The 23348-nt window shown below is 49.4% G+C and overlaps 1 non-coding gene and 1 pseudogene across 1 annotated transcript; both read left to right on the top strand.

The window, feature by feature from the left end:
- Positions 1 to 23348, top strand: part of LOC120381855 — a 302668-nt pseudogene that overhangs the window by 83824 nt on the left and 195496 nt on the right.
- Positions 11030 to 11101, top strand: TRNAG-UCC. The gene has a single exon. It is a non-coding gene; the product is annotated as a tRNA-Gly (tRNA).

Below are 23348 nucleotides of genomic sequence, written 5' to 3'. Positions count from 1 at the left end.
CAGTACGTTACTGAAGATATTGAACAAAACCGGCCCCAGCACCGACCCTTGGGGCACTCCACTTGATACCGGCTGCCAACTAGACATGGAACTATTGATCACTACCCGTTGAGCCCGACCTTCTAGCCAGTTTTCTATCTACCTTACCGTCCATTCATCCAGCTCATACTTCTTTAACTTGCTGGCAAGAATACTATGGGAGACTGTATCAAAAGCTTTGCTAAAGTCCAGAAATAGCACATCCACTGCTTTCCCCTCATCCACAGAGCCGGTTATCTCATTATAGAAGGCAATTAGGTTAGTCAGGCATGACTTGCCCTTGGTGAATCCATGCTGACTGTTCCTGATCACTTTCCCCTCCTTTAAGTGGTTCAGAATTAATTCCTTGAGGACCTGTTCCATGATTTTTCCAGGGACTGAGGTGAGACTGATTGGCCTGTAGTTCCCTGGATCTTTCTTCCTTCCCTTTTTTAAAGATGGGCACTACATTAGCTTTTTTCCAGTCATCCGGGACCTTCCCCGATTGCCATGATTTTTCAAAGATAATGGCCAATGGCTCTGCAGTCTCATCGGCCAACTCCTTTAGCACCCTCGGATGCAGTGCATCCGGCCCCATGGACTTGTGCTCGTCCAGCTTTTCTAAATAGTCCCGAACTACTTCTTTCTCCACAGAGAGCTGGTCACCTCCTCCCCATAGTGTGCTGCAGAGTACAGCTGTCTGGGAACTGACCTTGTCTGTGAAGACAGGCAAAAAAAGCATTGAGTACACTAGCTTTCTCCACATCCTTTGTCTCTAGGTTCCCTCCCTCATTCAGCAAGGGGCCCACACTTTCCTTGACTTTCTTCTTGTTGCTAACATACCTGAAGAAACCCTTCTTGTTACTCCTAACATCTCCGGCTAGCTGCAACTCCAAGTGTGATTTGGCCTTCCTAGTTTCACTCCTGCATGCCTGAGCAATACTTTTATACTCCTCCCTGGTTATTTGTCCAATCTTCCACTTCTTGTAAGCTGTTTTTTTGTGTTTAAGACGAGCAAGGATTTCACTGTTAAGCCAAGCTGGTCGCCTGCCATATTTACTTTTCTTCCTACACATCGGGATGGTTTGTTCCTGCAACCTCAATAAGGATTTTTTAAAATACAGCCAGCTTTCCTCGACTCCTTTTCCCGTCATGTTATTCTCCCAGGGGACCTTGCCCATCAGTTCCCTGAGGGAGTTGAAGTCTGCTTTTCTGAAGTCCAGGGTCTCTGTTCTACTGCTCTGTTTTCTTCCTTGTGTCAGGATCCTGAACTCGACCATCTCATGGTCACTGTCTCCCAGGTTCCCATCCACTATTGCTTCCTCTACTATTTCTTCCCTGTTTGTGAGCAGCAGGTCAAGAAGAGCTTTTCCCCTAGTTGGTTCCTCCAGCACTTGCACCAGGAAATTGTCCCCTACACTTTCTAGAAACTTCCTGGATTGTCTGTGGGAAGAGTTTGGGGGAGTTCAGCTCCTGATTTTTATTTGACCTCCCTCCAGCACTTGTTTTGGTTTGGTCTTTCCTGTTCCATCCCTGTTTGAGGTGTCTGTCTCTGTCACAGCAGGTGATGCAGTGGTCCGTGAGAAAGAGGAGCGGAATTCTCAGCAGAAAAATGTTGAGCAAGTGGATAAACACGGAGCATTATCACAAAGCTCGAAAAGGAATGTGTCCAGGAGTCCTGAGCAGGGAAACTCCTGGGAGATTCAGCACAGACCAGAAAGAGAGCAAGGAAACCAGCCAGGGGAGAAATTGGGTAAATTTATTTCCTGTTGGGGAACTCAGAAGGTCCTCATGGAAACCACAACACAACAGGAAATCCTTAGGCGAAAGAGAAAAAATACATGCACTGAGTGTGGGCAAAACTTCATTCACAGATCAAGCCTTTCTGTTCATCTGAGAATCCACACAGGGGAGAGGCCCTACAAATGCCCTGAGTGTGGGAAAACCTTCAATCGCAGTTCGCACCTTATTAGCCATCAAACAATCCACAGAGGGGAACGACCCTACGAATGCAGTGAGTGCGGGAAAACCTTCAATCGCAGCTCAAACCTTATTAGCCATCAAAGAATTCACACTGGGGAGAGGCCGTATAAATGCTGTGAGTGTGGAAAATGCTTCACTAAGAGTTCAGCCCTTTCTCAACATCAGAGAATCCACACGGGGGAGAGGCCCTATGAATGCCGTGAGTGTGGGAAAACCTTCACTTACAGATCAGGCCTTTCTAGACATCAGAGAATCCACACAGGGGACAGGTCCTACGAATGCAGTGACTGTGGGAAAAGCTTCACTCAAAGATCAGGCCTTTCTGTTCATCAGAGAATCCACACAGATGAGAGGCCCTATGAATGCAGAGAGTGTGGGAAAAACTTCACTCAAAGATCAGCCCTTTCTGTTCATCAGAGAATCCACATGGGGGAAAGGCCCTATGAATGCCGTGACTGTGGGAAAAGCTTCACTCAAATATCAGCCCTTTATGTTCATCAGAGAATCCACACAGATGAGAGGCCCTATGAATGCAGTGAGTGCGGGAAAAGCTTCACTCACAGCTCAGCCCTTTCTAAACATCAGAGGATCCACACAGGGGAAAGACCCTACGAATGCCGTGAGTGTGGGAAAAGCTTCACTCAAATATCAGCCCTTTCTGTTCATCAGAGAATCCACACAGGGGAAAGACCCTACGAATGCCTTGAGTGTTGTAAAACCTTCAGTTGCAGCTCGCACCTTATTCGTCATCAAACAATCCACAGAGGGGAAAGACCCTACGAATGCAGTGAATGCTGGAAAACCTTCAATCGCAGCTCGCACCTTATTAGCCATCAAAGAATTCACACGGGGGACAGGCCCTATAAATGCTGTGAGTGTGGAAAATGCTTCACTAATTGTTCAGCCCTTTCTCAGCATCAGAGAATCCACACAGGGGAGAGGCCCTATGAATGCCATGAGTGTGGGAAAACCTTCTCTTGGCACTCATCCCATGTTAGCCATCAGAGACTCTGCAAGAGAGATCAACATTGTAAAAATCTCTAGGGCTATCAATACTTTGTTTTTTAATACTTTTCCTGATTCCCACATAGTAACTTTTAAAGCTCTTTGAACTGTGTGCAGCACCGTTATCCCTCAGCTTGTCCAGATGCGTGGCCCATTTTTGCCTTTTGCAGTTCGCCCTCTTTTGAGATGGACCTATTTGTCCTTTCTATTGTCCCACAAGTAATTGGAGTGGGCCCTTCCTATGAGGAACCAGGGAGCATCACGTTTATACCATTCCTCCTATTGCAAAGTTATTGTTAGAGTCACCAGTCATCCAGATTGTATCCTTGCCAGTTGTTCTCACGTTGCTCTGGGTTGTGCTGAAGAGCATATATATTGGGAATTTTTCAAATTATATGTAAATGAAGAGGAGCAGGGGCAGGAAAACAGTATAATTTCAGCTTCTGTGACACTGGAAGGAGATGGGGTGACTCAGAGATTCCCTCCTTCCCCTTCACTGCAAAACTGTTACATTTTGCCTGAGCCAGGCAGAGTTTATCTTCATCACATTCTATCCATCCACTTCTCAAAGTGTCATGTGATGAAGCATTCTCCGTTGTCTGTGCTTGCAGATGATGTTTTGACTTCTTTAATCCTATATCAGAGTTGCTATGACTGGAGATGAAAGTGTCAAAGATCTGGGAGGGGAATTCAAATGGATCCCAAATACAGTGTGATCATTTAGAGTTTAAATTCCAGGTTCCATCTATTGTAAAGCCACTTCTGGCAAGAGGGCTGTTTTTCCCTCATTATGGGCATGCTGGGATACTAAAAAAATTGTAAATAACATAACTGACTATTGAGACAGGGATGAGGGAAGCAGGTTTGAATGGATCAGAGGACAATGTGGTGGGAAAATCTCTTGTCCCGACTCTGAATAATCAGATGTAACCTGCTCTGGAATTTCACTTGACACTTTCTTTGTCATGTATTGTCTCTCTGTGATGCGGGTTTCTATCTTTCCTGAAGGCTGTTTGGTCACCCAATTGGATATTAGTTCAGTTTGATAGGATGTAGCTCAGATTTATTGAAGAATTTAAGACAATGACCCTTTGCTAAGGTCCTCATTTATGATTTCAGCTTTGCTTTTCCCCATCCCTCCATGATGATATGGAGAAAGTTGAAGTGCAGTTCTATCAACAGGAGAGAACTCTCTAATTTACTGGACAGGCTAACAAAGAAATAGCAGTGATTTAAAATCTCCACTCAGAAATGGTGAACAACAGCAGAACCCCAACTAACTGAAGGAAGTGCATCTGATCACAGTGTATTTCAGTTGTTTAAGGCAATATTGTCTCCAATGATCTGGGAAGAGAATTCCATGGTAAGTGGTTTTGAACTAGGCAAAATGCCCATGTGTTTGGTTCCCAGAGCATTTGTAACCCAGGCCCTACAGAAGATCTCTCCTAGCAAATCCTATGCTATGGGAAATGCAGCCTTTCATGACACAGATGTTGAGGAAATAGAAGTGGAGTTTTTGGTTGAATTTTTCCTTTGTAGGCGCTAAAGATGTGTATAAAATGAAACCAGTGTTGAAAATGTAATAGCTTCAGAAAAATAGCCATGTTTGAATAGAATCTCCAGCTCTGGAAACTAACGAAGATTCTGATCCCAGGCCTGTATCCAGTCCCTTCCCTGGACCTGTGCCACCAAATTAAAGAAAAGCTGGGCATGTTTCAGGAAGCCACTCCTCATTAACATTGCTCAGATTTTAAGTGGTTTTGTAAAGTATTCTTCAGAGAAGTGTAAATTTACCCTATCCAAAACCAAGGATTTGGAAAGAGCTGAGGTTGAAAGAGTCCACACCCAGTTCTTGGTTTCCACCCCAGTAAAGGAAACTATGGTGACCCAAGGAAAATGGTTTGTACAACTCCACTTCCTAGTTCAGTGTCACTGATTACACTTCTAAAGTATGCCAGGGTTAGATTGAGAACAGTCATCCTTCACTGTTTGGATGCAAAGAGAGAGTGCTTCATAGGACAGTCCTTCCCTGTGGATCCCAAACTGGCTGCCTGACTGGGTAACAAGGACTTTCAGGCTGTAGAAATGATGGTAACCAATGAGGCAACGTATTTGTCAGCCTCCAATTTCAGACTTCCAGATACACGCATGTTGAGTCCTGATTCTATGGTTTTGTGTCTGACGCTGTGGCTACACAATTAAGCTGATGTTGGCACAGCTGCACCAATGGAGCTGTGCTGCTGTAGCACTGCTATAACAGATGCTCTAAGCCAATGAGAGAGATTTCTCCCATCGGACTTGATTAGTCCAGCCCCTGCAAGTGGCGGTGGCTATGTTGGCAGGAGAAGCTCTCCCGCTCATGTAGCACTTATCTACACAGAGGGTTAGGGCTGTGTAACTACGTTGCTCAGCTGTGTGGATTTTTCACACCCCTAAGCAATATAGTTATCCCGATAAATGTCTTTAGTGTAGACCAGGTCTTAGTTTTCTCTTGTGTTTTATGCATTTACCTTACTTCTCTACCTCCTCCTACTTTGAAAGATTAAAAAGTGTGAAAAGAGAGGTATTTTTCTCCATGATGCAAACATTGCGACATAGAAGACCCCTTCTACCAACACACATGGCAGAAGAACCCGAGATATATGAACTCACAGAAGTGTTGGGACTCACGTTGGAAGAAACCACAACTTGAGCCAAGGTTCAGTTGTTGGCAATGGGGATTAAAAGAAAACTAACATATATGACAAGAATTTGTGATCTTTGAATATGTTATTGTTACCAGTTAAAATGAAATTATAGGTGAAGTTATTGGATAAAAAGTAAGAGACTGTGTGATAATGTGAATTATTTTGGAAAACTGAAAGTCATCTTGTTTTTGTGTTTTGTTAGTCATACAGGAAATGATGGCTAATCTTGAAAAGTTAATTTGATTTAATTTACCCTGGTTCCTCAACTGTTGCTACAGCTCTAGTACCCATCAATCCAAAGACCGAGAGAAATGGAGAGTTCCAACCATTGTCCTTTTACTATCTTATTGTTCCTCTCTCTGTTTTTTGTGCTGGCCTTTCTATTCTATTACTTTCTGCCTTTGTTTAGTGGTAACAGTTGGTTTCCATCACTCACATTTGTTTAAATCTCTATCTGTTGTGAAATAAATTTTTTGCTTGTTCAATAACTGTACTCAGGTGCTGTGTGAGATACAGTAGCAATGGTCCACAGTAAAACTAGTAACCTGGGATACTTGGGGAAGAGAGGATCTGGGATTTCACCAGGGATCTGGTGATCCGGGCTGGACCCCAGAGGGGGACACATTGAAGGAACTCAAGGGTTAAGGTCGCTGTTGTAGCTCAGAGGAGGGTCCTTGAGTTCCAGCAGGCTGGTGAGTTTGGTCACTAACATCCAGCTGCCAAATGCAAAAGTCCCTCTTCCTTGTGGCAGGTGGCAACAAGGAGACTCACAGCCCTCAGCACCCTGAGAAGGGTCACAATGTGTCTCTATGTTGATCCATCTGTCAAATTCACACAGGGAAAGCTCCCGATAGCACAAAACTCTGCCCTATGAAATCATGGAACATGTGCTCTTTGCTCTGTGAAAGCATGTAAAGAATCCAAGCGCTGGAGGACAGGGTTTGGGTCCAGAGTGACCTAGACAAATTGGAGGATTGGGCCCAAAGAATTCTGAGGAGGTTCAACAAGGAGAAGTGCAGAGTCCTGCACTTAGGACGGAAGAATCCCATTCACTGCCACAGCCTGGGGACTGACAGAGTGAGGGGGATTTGATAGCAGCCTTCAAGTACCTGAAAGAGCAGCAGTGTGGGCTTTCTCCTGGCCACTTTTGCTGGGCTGGGCAGGCAGCCTGGAGGCCTTTCTAGAAGAACATTGGGAACTGAGTTAGAAAAACCAATGTGAAAACCAGAACCTCAGGTTTAGACTCATTTATTTATAATATTAAATCTTCAATTCTAGTGTCACAGTCAATACAATTGCTTCAGCCTGAGAGTTGCCCAAAGGGAAACTTAACGTCTCTCCAAGGGGAGTGGAGAGAAAGCACTTTTCACAGTCCGAGAGAGACAAGGTGGGTGAGGGTGAGAGCTTGCAGAGGACCAACCTCTGTTGTTGAAAGAGACAAGCTGTGGAGCTAACCCAGCACCCTTCTTCAGTTCTGTGTAGCCTGGAAGGTCGTCTCCTCCATAACCAGCAGTTAGAACATAAGAACAGCCACACTGAGTCAGACCAGTTCATCTAGCCCACTATCCCGAAAGTGGCCAATCCCCGGCGCCCCAGAGGACCCCTGGGACCAGCATGGATACAACACCACCACAAACAAGGTTAAAAGTCAATGCACAGGGGAGAAGGATCTTGTGTTTCATTCCTTATGTGCTAGTCCCATCATGTGGCCATTTCCTTTTCTTCCTTTCTGTTAAAAGCTTTGGTGTTTTGCACAGAAACATTATTTCCCCAGGAGAGACCCAGGAGTGGGGCCTGCATTCCTGTGCCAAACAGTCACTGGAAGGGGGCAGACAAAGGCCTTTAGGACGAGGCATCCGTCATTGTCAAAAGATCATCTCCCTCCTGCAGGTCACTGGCAGCCTGAATTTGTTCCTTATCCTCCCAGAGTCTAGGGGCTGGAATCAGCACTACCCAGCCCCTCCGTATGTAGCAGGAACAAACACAAACCTGGTCTTTAAAACAAGCTGTCCCCTTCCTTCTCAGGGAAGATTTTTCTGTGATTGAAGTTGAGCTTCAGTTTCCCTCTCCTAGGGGCGGTGCAGGTGTGGGGCCAGCTCCCAGTGAGATCTGTTTTCACCATTGCCCACTTTTAGTCACTCTGGGATCCTAGCTCTGCTCCTAGCTGTCAGGCAGCTTCCAGCCCATCCACCCTGTTCATTAACTCCATGGTCATGTGTCACCCCCTTTGCCAGTGCACAGAGCCTGCAGGAAAGCTGCTCCTGCCAGATGCATTGGTATAGTGGTGTGCGTAGGTGTCTTCTAAGCAATTCATCTGGGTTTGATTCCCAGCCAATGCAATAATGGCTTTTCTCTTCTGTTGTTTCCTCATCTGGAAGTGGCTTAATTTCAGTCACATTGTGTTACAATCACATTATCTATAGAATGAGACGACAAATGCATCAAAGTCCAGCAGGTCATACAGGATGGAGGCACACAAGGGGCTGGAATGTGTCATCTGAGAAAGACAGAACACTTGGAAACCTGCATCTCCCGTCCCCTGGCCTTGCGTGTTATGATTCCAGCTGCGTGAGCTGTTTGTAGGATGTTCCGGCATGATGGGGAAATGAAGTTTTGAGTCAGTTTTTGCTCCTGCAGATTCCTTTGCTGTTACAATTATAATGACATGAACAACAGGGAGGCAAAATAAACATAAACCCCAAATTGCAATACAGGTGGGGAAAGAGACGATCACGGTTAAGCCAAACACATCAAAATAAAAATTAATACTGAAAAAGGGGAGGGGGGAAGAGATCAGGTATGTGGAGATCCCCTTGATATTTCAATGCACATTGTTAGAATCAAAGTTCAGACTTGACACTGGAAAACCTGCAACTACCTGTCTCTCTGAACACCTGTGATGAGCCTGATGGAGTTGGGACACCTGTTCTGCTTCAATCATTTATTGTCTCTCCTTCTTTGCCCCCCAATTCCTCGTCTCCAATGTCTCTGCCTTTCTCCTCTTGCTCCCTCTCCCCTGCCCTTTCCAGGAACTCACAGTCTACAGCATTTAGGACAAGCCAGAGCTCCCATGTTCTGCACATGAGCCTGTGTCAGAGGACATGTGACCCCGGTCAGAACCAGTCACCAGATCAATATGACCCTTTATGAGCGACTTCTCTGCCTGCTCTGCAATTTACATCTCCCCTCTTCCCGCCTCACCCCCCGCAAACAGGGTGGGGTACAGCTCTGACAGAGGCCTAACAGGAGAAATTTCAGCCCAAAGACAAATTTGTGTGAAATGTTGAGAAATGAAGAGCTCCCCAAATCCCCAGAACTCTAGTGTCACCCCCATGGCACCAGCACAGGGAACCCAGTGAGATGGGGTTACAGAATACAAGGGGGAGGCAGCAGGGAGAGAGGTGACAGGGAATCTCTCTTTTTCTTTCTCTCGTCACTTTCTGTTCTTCTCTTTCCTTCCAGGATCTGCAGTCACAGCAGGAAGGGGTTTGTCTCCGTGTCTGTCACGGAGGTGGTGGAAGTGACGGATTCTGTGACTTCCTGCAACCTCCGTGACTTCTGCAGTGGGCACAGTGGCTGACTCCAGGGCCACTCAATCAACTGGCTCCGGGGACCGTCCAAGCAGCGGCCAATGCGGCTGGCCCTGGGGACCACTTGACCAGTGGTCCCGAGGGCAGCAGGAGCAGCCACAGTTTGGTGGCCTCTGGCAGCACTTCTGGGGTGGCCGGAGCAGCAGCTGGCCCCCTGGGGCTCCCCCCTGCCCCAGCAGCAGCTGGAGTGGCAGCGACTCTCAGGGCTTCTCCCTTGGTAGCTGGTGCTCATTATCCATCAAATAAATCAAAACACTTCCCCCTGCAAGTGGATTTAGCCCGGGACCCTCAGAGTCAGCAGCTGTTACTCCCCCATTGAGCTCTCTGGTCAGGTGTCCTAGTGCCGGGAGCCTCCGATGTAGATCCTAAAATAGCGTTTTTGAACCAGGGGGGCTGAAATTTTGGACCAGACATTGTAGCTCCACTGTTATTTTACTGAATTGCTTCAAAACAGCAAGTGTAGAAAGTCTCCTAAGTGCCAGGCTCTCTGCCATGGAAACAGCTGCCCCTGCTCTCCAGGAGTCTCTGCGTTCCACCCAGCAACGTACACACCTGCTCCGCACTGAAGGGGGGTCAGACAGTGACGGTAACGCAAATCTTCCGACTAGTAACCCAGGTCCCTTTCTTTAACCCAGGACATGCCAGTCACCTGTTAGCCATGGCTCCCTGTTGAGGCATTCTACCGTACCTGCCCCTGGAGACTGTCTGGTTTTATACTCTTAGAGCTTTTTCTCTTCAAACCGCTTATTCCAACCTCCGCATTTCAGAGTTTAGAATTTACTCTCATCACCCTCCTATGGCACTTTCCATGTGACTGAGACAAAGCAAGTGGGGGAAGCTCCGTGGCTAATGAAAACCAACGCTCTGGGTGAGGCCTGAACTCACACCCACAGCTGTATTTCCCCCTGCATGAGCCACTATAGGTGCTTCTTAGACAAACTTGGGCTGTAGGTGGTTATGTATGTCTGTGCTTCACCACTTTAGCTGCTCTGTGAAAAGCTGATGGTTCAAACAGAAGCTGGTGGGTTTTGGTTTTGGTTTAAGCAATTAGAGTCTAGTACATTTTAACAGGCAGAAAATGTCCTATTCTGGTCTAGCCCCATTTGACTCCTTCTGTCCATCTTCTTCCTTCCCCCTCAGTGTCTTTCCTTCCCCATTGGGGACATGCAGAGATGAACCCCAGTCAGTCTGTGTCACAGAGAGTCTGTATCTCCTAAGGAATGTGGGTGAAGGATTCCAGCTGAATTAACGCCGCTCACCTGGGTTAGAAACATTTGTTTCTTTCGAGCACATAGTGGGAAATGGGACATTAATTCAGACCCAGGAGGCAAGGCAGAGGCTTCATGCTCTTGATCTCCATGAAGGGAGAGAGGATCCCCAGGAAGGAACAGAGCTTCCTTTAGATTCAAGCTGGGTCTCCTGGAAGTTGGAAAAGACCCTGGGTCACTAAGGATCTCATGGGATCGTGCTGCTCCAGAGGCTCGAGAGTCCTGGGTGCGGGGAGGGTGTCACTGCACAGTCTGAAATGGAAGGGAGGACCCTGGAAGGGAAGGGGAGGAACAGAAAATGGAGAGGAATGAAACAGAATAAATGCCTCTTCTCTCTCCCATCCCCAACCCAGCAAGAACTGTTATCAGTGGGGAAACTCCCCACCATGAACGGCAGAGACCACAGAGACATTCGCCTCATGCTGAGAAGTAAGGTGACCAATCACCAAGTGTGAAAAATCAGAGACTTTCCCCAGATGCATTGGTGGTATAGTGGTGAGCATAGCTGCCTTCCAAGCAGTTGACCTGGGTTCAATTCCCAGCCAATGCAAAGAGGTGATGATTCCTCTACTGGGAATTGGTTTAATTTCAGTCATGTTGTATCAGTTTATCAATGGAATGAGAAAATCAGTGTCCCAAATCCCAACAGGTCATTAAACACCCAGTGGAGGAAGAAAGGGGTGGGACTATACAATGAGCAGTTGGAGTCATCCTGGTATTACAATGCTTGGTTTACTTTTTAAAAAAATTTTCCTTTACTTCCCTCTCCCTTTTAGACTCAGAGCCTTTAAGGTCAGAAGGGACCAGTGTGATCATCTAGTCCGACCTGCTGCACCTTGCAGGCCAAAAGACCCCACCCACCCACTCCTGTAATAGACCCGGGAGGGGAGGCAGCTCCATGCTCTGCCCCTACCCCAGGCAGCACATGGAGGCCCTCTGCTCACCTCCCCAATGCGTGTGCAGAGATGTACCAGCAGCACTGAGGTGGCTCCCTGCCCACTCTGCCTCCGTCCCTCCGTGCCGCTCCCAGAAGTGGCTGGCATGTCCCAGCATCCCCTGGGGTGGGGGGAGTGTCTCCACGTGCTGCCCCTGCCCCGAGCACCAACTCTGCAGCTCCCATTGGCCAGGAACTGTAGCCAATGGGAGCTCTGGGGGCAGCGCCTGCAGACAGCAGCACATGGAGATCCCCTGCCCCCACACATCTAGGAGCTGCTGCCAGAGGGTTGTGTGTACCGGTCACTTTGGGAGCTGCACCACCCCTCCTACACCCCACCTCCACCCCCAGCGCAGAGCGCACACCCAAATTTCCTCCCAGTGCTTTGCTTGTCTTCCTTTCACCAGAACCATCCTTCTTCTCCTGGGCTGCAAGTAGCCATCCCTGGGAAGCCAAGAGGCAGGCACAGGATTCTGCAAGGTAAGTGTCCCACAGCGCCGTGATGGACAGTGTGATGAAGGTAAGTCTTGCCGAGGCACGATGGAATTCAATGCAGCGAACCACTGGCCAGGCGGTCGGGGCGAAGGGCATTCACTGGAGGTACAAGCTTGTGAGTGACTCCTGAGCACAGGGCCCCTTCCCCTTTTAAGGACCTGCTCCTCATGGCCTGCGACTGGAGATGACTTGGCTGCATCTGGTGGGTCACACTCCACCTTGGGCAATGTCCATGCTCTGGGTGTGTGATCGCTGCCTAATGAGAGTCCCAGACACCTTGTCTATCTAGGAGCTCTTCTGATCTTCCAGCTGTTCAACCAGCCCCTTCATCCCACAAGCATTGCAGGAGGGAGCGGGAGGGGGAGGGGGAAAACCACTTCACAGGCATTCAGAGAGGGAGAGGAGACAAAAATGGGAATGGGGGAAGTATAACAGACCTATTGAGCATAGAAATCACTGCTGCTCCTACAACAGCAGGGACAGGCCACTAGGAGCTGGGAAAAATTAAGCCATCATGTTTCTGCCTGGTTTTGAACCAGGGACCTTTTGCATGTTAGGTAAATGTGATAACCACTACATTACAGAAACTCTGTTGCAGGGCTCTGCCCCTCCCTTCATAAGAACAGAAGAATGGCCAGACTGGGTCAGACCAAAGGTCCATCCAACCTCATATCCTATCTGCCAACAGTGGCCAATGCCAGGTGCCCCAGAGGGACTGAACCTAACAGGTAATGATCACGTGATCTCTCTCCTGCCATCCATATCCACCCTCTGACAAACAGAGGCTAGGGATACCATTCATTACCCAGGCTGCCTAATAGCCATTTATGGACTTAACCTCCATTAATTTATCTGGAAAAATAATGAGGAGTACTTGTGGCACCTTAGAGACTAACAAACTTATTTGAGCATAAGCTTTCGTGGGCTAAAATCCACTTCATCAGATGCATACAGTGGAAAATACAGCAGGAAGATATATATATATATATATACAGAGAACATGAAAAAATGGGTGTTGCCATCCACACTATAATGAGAGTGAGCAGTTAAGGTGAGCTATTATCAGCAGGAGAAAAAAACTTGTAGTGATAATCAGGATGGCCCATTTCCAACAGTTGACAAGAAGGTGTGAGTAACAGTAGGGGGACAAATAAACATGGGGAAATAGTTTTACTTTGTGTAATGACCCACCCACTCCCAGTCTTTATTCAAGCCTAATTTAATGGTGTCCAGTTTGCAAATTAATTCCAATTCAGCATCTCTCGTGGGAGTCTGTTGTTGAAGGTTTTTTGTTGTAATATTGCGACTTTTAGGTCTGTAATCGAGTGACCAGGGAGATTGAAGTGTTCTCTGGCTGTGTTTGAATGTTATAATTCTTGATGTCTGATTTGTATCCATTTATTCTTTTATGTAGAGACTCTCTGGTTTGGCCAATGTACATGGCAGAGAGGCATTGCTGGCACATATCACATTGGTAGATGTGCAGGTGAATGAGCCCCTGATGGCATGGCTGATGTAATTAGGTCCTATGATGGTGTCCCCTGAACAGATATGGGGAGAGAGTTGGCAATGGGCTTTGTTGCAAGGATAGGTTCCTGGGTTAGTGTTTTTGTTGTGTGGTTGCTGGTATTTGCTTCAGGTTGGGGGGCTGTCAGTAAGCAAGGACTGGCCTGTCTCCCAAGATCTGTGAGAGTGAGGGATTGTCCTTCAGGATGGGTTGTAGATCCTTGATGATGCACTGGAGAGGTTTTAGTTGGGGGCTGAAGGTGATGGCTAGTGGGGTTCTGTTCCTTTCTTTGTTGGGCCTGTCCTGTAGTAGGTGACTTCTGGGTACTCTTCTGGCTCTGTCAATCTGCTTCTTCACTTCAGCAGGTGGGTACTGTAGTTGTAAGAATGCTTGATAGAGATCTTGTAGGTGTTTGCCTCTGTCTGAGGGGTTGGAGCAAATGCGGTTGTATCTTAGAGCTTGGCTGTAGACAATGGATTGTGTGATGTGGTCTGGGTGAAAGCTGGAGACATGTAGGTAAGTACAGCGTTCAGTATGTTTCCGGTATAGGGTGGTGTTTATGTGACCATCGCTTATTAGCACAGTAGTGTCCAGGAAGTGGATCTCTTGTGTGGATTGGTCCAGGCAGAGGTTGTAGGTGGGATGGAAATTGTTGAAATCATGGTGGAATTCCTCAAGGCTTTTCTTTTCCATGGGACCAGATGATGAAGATGTCATCAGTGTAGCACAAGTAGAGTAGGGGCATTAGGGGACGAGAGCTGAGGAAGCGTGGTTCTAAGTCAGCCATAAAAATGTTGGCACACCGTGGGGCCATGTGAGTACCCATAGCAGTGCTGCTGACTTGAAGGTACACATTGTCCCCAAATGTGAAATAGTTATGGGTGAGGACAAAGTCACAAAGTTCAGCCTCCAAGTTTGCTGTGACATTATCGGGGATACTGTTCCTGACGGCTTGTAGTCCATCTTTGTGTGGAATGATGATGGAGCGTCTACATAGCCAGACAATCCTGCTGTCAGGGTGCCAATGCCTGAGATGATGGGGCATCCAGGATTTCCAGGTTTATGGATCTTGGGTAGCAGATACAATAACCCTGGTTGGGGTTCTAGGCTGTCTTATTGCCAAGGGACGGAGAAACTCAGCCAGCCGCAGGGGGTGCAGAGCACCGTCCTAGTGTGGGGGTGACAGCGCCTCCAAGATCCTGACACCCCTATTGGTTCCACTGCTGGTTGTTTTCCTTTTCCGGTGGGACTTTGGGCAAGTTGCTCCCCCTTCTAGGGCTCCGTCCCCAGCAGGCAAATGGGGATTTAATACTTTCCCGCTATTGGAAAGTGCTGGGAGAATCCCCCAGCCAAAGCTGCTCTGACAGCGCTAAGCAGCATCTGACCATTCAAGGTCAGAGCGCACTGCCCAGGAGGAGGAGTGTTTGGCTCTGGGGTTTTACTTCAGCCCAGTCTAGAGAGAGGGGCCTAGCCATGGGGTTTGGATCAAGAAGACCAAGTCTCCAATTCGTTAAGGGCGTTTTGAATTCCAGTCCTGAGCTCCAAAGTGTTTGGTGTCATTTGCACATTTTAGAAGCATGATCTCCACTCCATTTTCCAAATCATTCATGAAACTATTGAATAGTACCGGACCCCGGACTGATCCCTGCCGGACCCACGAGGTGCCCCCTCTCCGTTGGGCAGCCAACCATGGAGAAGGGCCCTTGGAGTCTGGGCTTTCAACCAGCTCTGCACCCACATGACACTGATTGCATCTAGACCGCATTTCCCTCGCTTGCTTGTGAGAATGTCCTGCGGGACTGTGTCAAAAGCCTTAGTAACCCCGAGATAGATCCCATCTACTGTTTACCCACCTCCACTAGGCCCGGAAACCTGCCAAAGAAGGAAAGAGGCTGGGTTTGGGATGATTTGTTCTTGACAAATCCATGCTCACTTGTCCTAAGAACCAAATTCTCCTGTAGGTGCTGCTGACAAACTGTTTAAGAATGTATTCCAGTATCTCTCCAGCTATGGAAGTGAGGCTGGCTAGTCTGTAAGTCCCAGGGGTCTCTTTGTTCCCCTTTGAAAGATAGGTCCTGTCTTGTTCATGAATGGGAAGATGTTCTTTTTCAGGGATCTCAGACGAGAACTGGGGCACAACGCCTGGTTTGTTAAGGCCACAAAAATGGAGGCAGGAACCTCTTTTCTCCTGCTGGCAAAGAACCCCAGGTACCTAAAAGACAGGGACTCACACCCCTGAATGGGCTTTAGGGGGGGAGGGATAGCTCAGTGGTTTGAGCATTGGCCTACTAAACACAGGGTTGTGAGTTCAATCCTTAAGAAGACCACATAGGGATCTGGGGCAAAAAAAAAAAAATTGGTCCTGTTAGTGAAGGCAGGGGGCTGGACTAGATAACCTTTCAAAGTCCCTTCCAGTTCTAGGAGATTGGTATATCTCCAATTATTATTAAAAGGCAATGGTCAAAAAGTTTGGCCCCAACCATTTCTTGTTTCCACAGACTACACATTTTAGCAAACTTTAGAATTCCTTGGTGCTAAACACCGTGAAACTCCCCTTTCTCCTTCACAGATGGCTTTATCGCCCCTTATCTCACTCAGGCTCATGACTGCCCAGAGTTCGAGAACTGTCCCTGTTCCCATTGGGCAGATGGGGAAGAGCCTGAGGTATAGAGAAGGGAAGTGACCTGTCACCAGATGGATCAGACTGAACAGGTTTCACATCTCGAGGAGGCTCTTACCTTCTAAACAGGGATGGCTGTTTTCTAGTAAAATCACTAAAAGGGAAGGAGAAAACTCGAAAGAGGTTCCTCCTGGCGCTCACATCCGTGAACCCGAATACTCTCTCAGTCCTCAGAGAGAGACCTGGAGAAGGAGACTTGCTGAAGCAAAACCACAGGGGTCTCTGAGGTTTCCCTGGCCCCTCGCCCCTGTCCTGCCTGGCTGATGTCAGCATCTCTCTGTGAGGTCACCACCTCCCCACCACCTTGGACCAATAGGCTGAGGTCCTGCAAAAGGCCTTTGTGATGTCACTGCCACACCCCTCCCTTGCTGTGCCAATGTCCTGCCCCTGGCCAGGCACTTTGCAGGTTTGAGCTACTTCCTGTGGATCACCCCACTCAAGGAGCGTTCGTTCTAGGCAGCAAGCCGGCTAGACAGGGAAACATCAAACGCTGCTCCCAATGCTACACTCAGTTTTTCAGAAATGAGTCGACTTTATGGCCAGAAGAGACCATTAGAGCATCTAATCTGACCCCCTGCATATCACAGGCCGCCTGTATGACACAAGAGCTATTTTGTGGGCAAACACATTCCAGAAAGGCATCTAGTCTTCATGAAATGACATCAAGAGATGGAGAATCCACCACTTTCCTTGGTAGCTTGTTCCTGTGGTGAATCATCCTGACTGTTGAATATTTGTGCCTTAGTTGTAATATGAATTTGTCTCTTTTCACCTTCCAGCCATTGGGTCTTGTTATTCCTTTCTCTGCTATTTTGAAGAGTCCTTTAATACCCAATATTTTATCTCCATTAAGGCACTTCAAGACTTCAATGAAGTCACCTTTCAATCTTCTTTTGATAAGCTAAGCAGGTTGAGCTCTTTTAATAGCTCACTAGAAGGCATTTTTCTGCAGCCCTCAGAACATTTGGTGGCTCTTTGCTGCCCCAGCTCCAATTTCACAACATCTTTTTCAAACGAGGACACCAAAACTGGAGGCTATTCCAGTATCAGTCTCACTGATGCCGTGTCACCTCCTGTGATGTTATTGACATAATCTGTAACCGTATAGATCACCGTAGTGACCACTGTTTTATTTGTAGCCAATATTGTAGAAAGGCTGTCGCATAAAGGGTCTATGGAGAGGTTCTGATTGGCTGATTATAATTATGCTATTTCTAGATGTGTATCATTTTTATAGTTGACGTTATGAATTCCTGCCCATTTCCCCACTGGCTGGAGCATGGCTAGAGTGTGTCTGTGGTTAATGATGTTGCTGTAGATTGTTCGTTTCCTGCCTTGGCAATTCAGACAGTCCCTTTTCCCAACATATCTCCAGCACATCATTAGTTCCAATAACAGGGGCAGCTTTTCTCTGGGGCACTGAGATTTTTTGGGGAGATGGTGGCTCCTTTCTTTCCTCACCCTGGAGTAAACTCAGCTTTTTATTCCATGGTTCATGTTTTATGGAATAACAACATCAGCATGAAGAAAGAGGAGAGGGAATATCTCACTGCCAGGGCTGAAGGTGGCCACGTCCCCTCTGTTTGACTGTTGCCATTGCAGGAGAGAAGGTGTCAATGGAATCGAATGCCCTGGCTCAGACAAGAGACACAGGGAGGTTTTGCTGTTCATGGATCCATGCAAAGGACATTGTGTCTCTGTGTGAAAATAGGGAGGGAAATGAAACACCCACGTGGTGGTGCCCAAGGCGGAAGGGACCCGTATCGGATTAGAACAGGACACGTTCTCAAGCAGCATGTTTCTTACTCTGCCCATCTGTCAGATTTGATGATTATCAATGGAAATATTTTGCCATTGGGTCCTGTGTTTACACAGACATTGACATTTACCAACAAACACGTAATTCCCTCCGTCCTGCCTAGCCTGCCGTGGGGGAGTGTAGAAGGACAGAGTCACTCTGCCCAGAGCCCATGCCAGGCCTGGGCTCTCCATGCTGCCCACTTCCCACAATGCTGGGATCCTTCCCTGACCTCCCCCCAGACCTCTGCCCCCCACCCCCACTGCTGGGCTCCCCTCCCCACACTGTCCAACGCTTCCAGGATCCCTCCCCACTGCCCTCCTCCCCACTGAGCAAAAACTTGACATTATTCCAGAGCCGCCCACAGGATTCAGGGGGCCTGGGGCAAAGCAATTTCGGGGGCCCCTTCCAGACAAAAAAGTTGCAAACGTGTAGAATACTGTATTCTCGTGGGCAGTGGCGTAGCCAGGTTCTAACATGAGGGGAAGCGAACACATAAAAAAAGGTACTACCCAACATATCAAATTACTAATTACATTCACTCCCTCCCACTTCCTGCCCCCTTCAGGACCCCCAACACCCCCCCACTCCTTGTCCCCTGACTGCCCCCTCCTGGGACCCCGGTCCCTGACTGCCCCCTAGAACCCTACCTGTCCCCTGACTGCCCCAGCAGTCCTTATCCACACCCCTGCCCCCAGACAGACTGCCAGGACTCCCACACCTATCCAACCCCTCCCCGCCCCCTGACAGGACCCCCAATATACACCAAGACACACCCCGTAATCCAAAGTGGGGGGGGGCGGGGCAGGGACCACGCACCGCTCCTGCCATTGAGGGTACATGGGCAGCTGCTTCTGCCCTAGCACCTGGCTTTAGTGTGTAGCCAGAAGCCCTTGCGAGCAGGCGGAGGGATCCTGCTAGCAAAGGGAGCATTTGATTTTAGAGTCTGATCCAAACAGACCCAACAGAGAACACAACAATAGCCCTGCCTCTGCCATCCCAGCACAGGGCCATAAACAAGAGAGGCAGAGACGTGCTTGATATCGTGCATGGGGTGGAGAGGGAGCACAGACCAGGGACGGGGCATGGAGAAAAACCACAGAGAGGGAGAGAAGGAGAAAGTGAGGAAGGAGGAGAAGCCAGGACTGTGTCTCTGGCGGGAAGGCCTGAGGAGGCGTGTTCGGATGCAGCATGTTAATGAGCCCCTTGCAAACACAAGGGAAAGAAGCAGGGAAGGGATTGCAGAGGACAAGCCGGGCTACTCACTCAGTCTCCCCTGTGGGGCCCTGTGGCATTGGGTAGCAGGGCCCAGGAAATGAAAATCTCTTAACCACACAGAATTGTTAACTGCTCCCAAATCCTTTTGTGCCACGGCCGCAAGCTTAGAAGAGCTTAAGCTGTGAGCTGCATGGACGGCCTCAAGAAACCTCTCTTGTGCGGAGCCTCGAGCAGGTTTGCATTGTGTGACCCCAATGAAAAGCCCAGCAGAGAAAGCTTGCAACTTTCCCAGCTCTTTCAGCTGCGTTTGGGGCCTTTAAATCACTCAGGCTGCATCTTCCAAATAAAATGCATTAACAATACAGCTCAGGCAAGTGAGCCGGGGGCCGTGCAGGCTGCCCGGGCCAGCTGATAGCACTTCCCGCTGACGGCTGCTTTTCTAGGCTTGTGTTTTGCTGTTGGACAGAGGCCCAGACTTCCTCCCATCTAAACCCCCCCCCAGCTCCCTGACTGCCCCAGCCCCCAGAAAGTCCCTCCCCAGAACCATCCAACCCTCCCGCTGCTCCCTGACTGCCCCCCAGGACTCCTCTTACCACCCGGCAGCTCGAGCCGCTGGCTGCCTCTGGAGCCAAAGTTAAACACGTGCCAGCACACAGCCCCTCCCCCGCAGCGTGCTGAGGCAGCGGGGTCTGTGTGTGTGTGTGTGTGCAAGGGGGGGGTCTGGCTGCTGGAGGCCCAATGGGAGCAGCTCAATCAGGCCCCGGCGGCCAATCAGCAGTGCCGCTTTCTGCATGGGGGGGATGGAGGCGGGGGAGAAATCCAGATCTTTCCACCTTATTCCAAATTCCTACTAAGGCGCCACTTTGGGGGAATGTGCTCAGTGGGGGAGCGGCAGCCCCCCCTGCTCCCCCCAGCTACGGTCCTGCTTATGGGGGCCCCTGCAAGACCCAGGGCCTGGGGCAAATTGCCCCCCTTGCCCCCACCTCTGGGTGGCCCTGCTAGCAGCTCTTCTGGGAGCGCAGGGGAGGAATGACTCCCCCTTCTCTAGCTTCTCCCCGTGGGGCTCTGGGGAGCAGGGAGGGTTGGGTGATAAATTCCATCCAACTCCCCCTTTGATCCAAGCCGAGGGACGTCTCAGCTCTGCACGATCCCCTTGGCAGGGCCAAACAAGGGATGTTTTCCACTGCCCAGGAGACCCAGCCAGGGACTCAAGGCCACCCCAGACTTTCCCTTTCTCCCTTCTGGGAAATCAAGTTCAAGTTTTACAAGGAGCTAAAGAAGCCTCAACCCCGCATCTGAATTAATGTCAATTTCTCACTGCCTGACAGAAACAAATGTCATTTCAATCCCAGGTGAGTCCACTTCAGTCATTCCTCAGCCCTGGCCAGGCACTTTGGACGTTTGAGCTACTCCCTGGGGATCACCCCACTCAAGGAGCGTTCATTCTAGGCAGCAAGCCGGGTAGACAGGGAAACATCAGACGCTGCTCCCAATGCTACACTCAGTTCTTCAGAAATTAGTCGACTTTATGGCCAGAAGAGACCATTAGAGCATCTAGGCAGGGGCAGGACATTAGCACAGCAAGGGAGGGGTGTGGCAGTGACATCACAAAGGCCTTTTGCAGGACCTCAGACTATTGGTCCAAGGTGGTGGGGAGGTGGTGACCTCACAGAGAGATGCTGACATCAGCCAGGCAGGACAGGGGCGAGGGGCCAGGGAAACCTCAGAGACCCCTGTGGCTTTGCTGCAGCAAGTCTCCTTCTCCAGGTCTCTCTCTGAGGACTGAGAGTATTCGGGTTCACGGACGTGAGCGCCAGGAGGAACCTCTTTCGAGTTTTCTCCTTCCCTTTTAGTGATTTTACTAGAAAACAGCCGTCCCTGTTTAGAAGGTAAGAGCCTCCTGGAGGTTAGAAACCTGTTCAGTCTGATCCATGGGGTGACAGTTGAATTCTAGGCATGGAAGACACGAGCTTAAGGAGGCAGAACTTTATTCTGCACCTGGGATTTTGTCCCTTAGACTCACTGGGGGACATTAGGGTTTGTTCTTTTTGCTTCCCCTCTTCCTCCCTCCTCTTTTTCTCTTGCTTCCTTTGTCCTTTTACCTGTTCCCCTCCCAACACCAGGAGAGGGTGTGTGTGTGTGTGTGTGTGTGTGGCGGGGGAGGGCTCTGCAGCTCCCACTGTGGGAGGTCCACCCAAAAATGTGGGGCTGAAATAGTGCTCGGGCAGTGATCCCCACCAGTGACCTGGGCCATCCTTTGGGCTCTCTGGTGAGAACCCTCAGCCTCCCATCCTCAGTCTCTACCCTGATTGGCTGAGCAGGGGGTTATTGACAGGGAGGAGACTCAGGTCCTTGTTGGTCTCTTTTAAGACCAAGGAAATAAGTCAGAACCAGTTCTGTGTTTGATGGATTTTGCTGCTTCTCTGCATTAATGGTCTCTGAGCAGTTCATGATTCTCTCTAGCATTGCAGTTCTCCTCAAATACTTGCTGAATAATTCCTGTGCACTGTTGTTGGTCTGTAGCCCATGTGAGCGCACTTTATTCAGGTCATTCAATGTCTGAAATTCAAGATCCGATGGTTTTATGTTGGGGGTTTATTCCTTCCTTTAATGGCTGTGGAAGGGGGAACAGGGAGAGAATTTGCTCCTCTGTTCTCTGCGGAACACGTGCAGGCAGCGGGATTATTTCCAGGGCTGTAACAAAACACAAGCTAGCAGATGGGGGGAAGGGATTTCCTGCAGGATCTATTCCCAGTGCAGCTCCCAAGCTGTGCCCAGGCGAGCTGTGCCCAGGGGATTTAGATGCTTTATGTAAGGGGACTGTTGTCCCCTTATTAACATTCAGTGGGGGTGTTTGGTTGCTAGCTCCCAGCACTAAAAAGGGAGGGGTCGATGGGAAATCAGGAACCTGAGACTGACAGTCCCCAGGAACAATGTGGAGAGGCCAGTGCTCCAGGTCAGCCTGATTGACAGGGCGGGCAGGCTATTCAAGGAGTCAGGAGGCCAGGGGGGTCCCGTCCTCCCTGTCAGCTGGAATTGTCTGAGTCACATGGAGTGGGGCCGAGCTAAGGAGAGAGCAGGGGGCCCAAGCTGAGCTGATGATAGCAGAGCTGCAGCCCCAAAGCCAGAGCACAGCCCAGAGAGAGCAGCCCTGCCCTGGGAGCAGAGCTGTAACAACTGGAGCCAGAGAGGCCAGACAAGCAGCCCAGGGAGCTGAAGGCAGAGCAGCAGCAGCAGCAGTGCTGAGGCAGAGCGGAGCTGGAGCAGTCCGGAGCTGGGTGCGGTGAGCAGCTGGGGAGAGCGAGGGGGACCCCGGGCAGTGGGCCCAGCACAGGGAGACGCCTCAGCCAAGAGGCCCTGCAGGCCAGACTTGGAGGGGGATCGTAACCCTGACAGGGCGGGGGTGATGCTGGGGAGAAGGGTCCTGCCACCCAGAGCCTGAGAGTGTGTGGCCACCGCCAGAGCAAGTGTCCAGCCTGCAGCGTCCCTGCATCACAGCCAGGGCCTGAGGAGCAGCCTGGGACCTACAAGGAACAGACTGTGAAGTGCCCTGATGTCCAGAGACACTTTTTGTGATGGTCCCTGCCACAGAGCGGGGTGATGTGTTTTCCTTTAACCTTTCCCATTTTTTCTTATTTTTTAAATGTTATTGTTAATTAAATAACTTGTATTTGCTTTAAATTGTATGATGTGATCAGTGGGTCAGGGACGTGCGCAGTGCAAAGAGAGGGACACCCTAGCCCCTGTCCTGGGTGACCACAGCAGGGTTGGGGGGGTCGAGTCCCCCAGGAATCCTGGGCCCAGCCTTGTTGGGGTTACGAGGACTCTGCCAGACAGGAGAGTGGAAGGGGAGTCCTCAAGGGCAGGGAGGTCTCTGGGTAAAGGAAGTGGGAGCGAGGACTCAGTTCCTTTCGCCAGCCCACTTCTCCGGGGTAGTGCAGAAGCCAGGAAAGTTCCCCACAATAGCAGGACCATTCCCCCATTTACATCTAGATACAGTACCAGCCATGTAGGAGGATTTCCCCTTCTGAGTCATGGAAGCAGAAATTGACTTTTCCTTTCCAGATTTAGCTAATGTTCAGAAAGGGAATCTAGCACCTGCCTTCCAGATCTGAACACCTCAGAATTCAGAAGTGCTCCAGCTCAGTTTGAGCAGCTGTTACTT

The sequence above is a fragment of the Mauremys reevesii genome, linkage group 14 (assembly GCF_016161935.1).
Source record: "Mauremys reevesii isolate NIE-2019 linkage group 14, ASM1616193v1, whole genome shotgun sequence".
NCBI lineage: Eukaryota > Metazoa > Chordata > Testudines > Geoemydidae > Mauremys > Mauremys reevesii.
The sequence above is the reverse complement of the archived record's forward strand: the minus strand, read 5'-3'. Positions and strand labels throughout refer to the sequence as shown.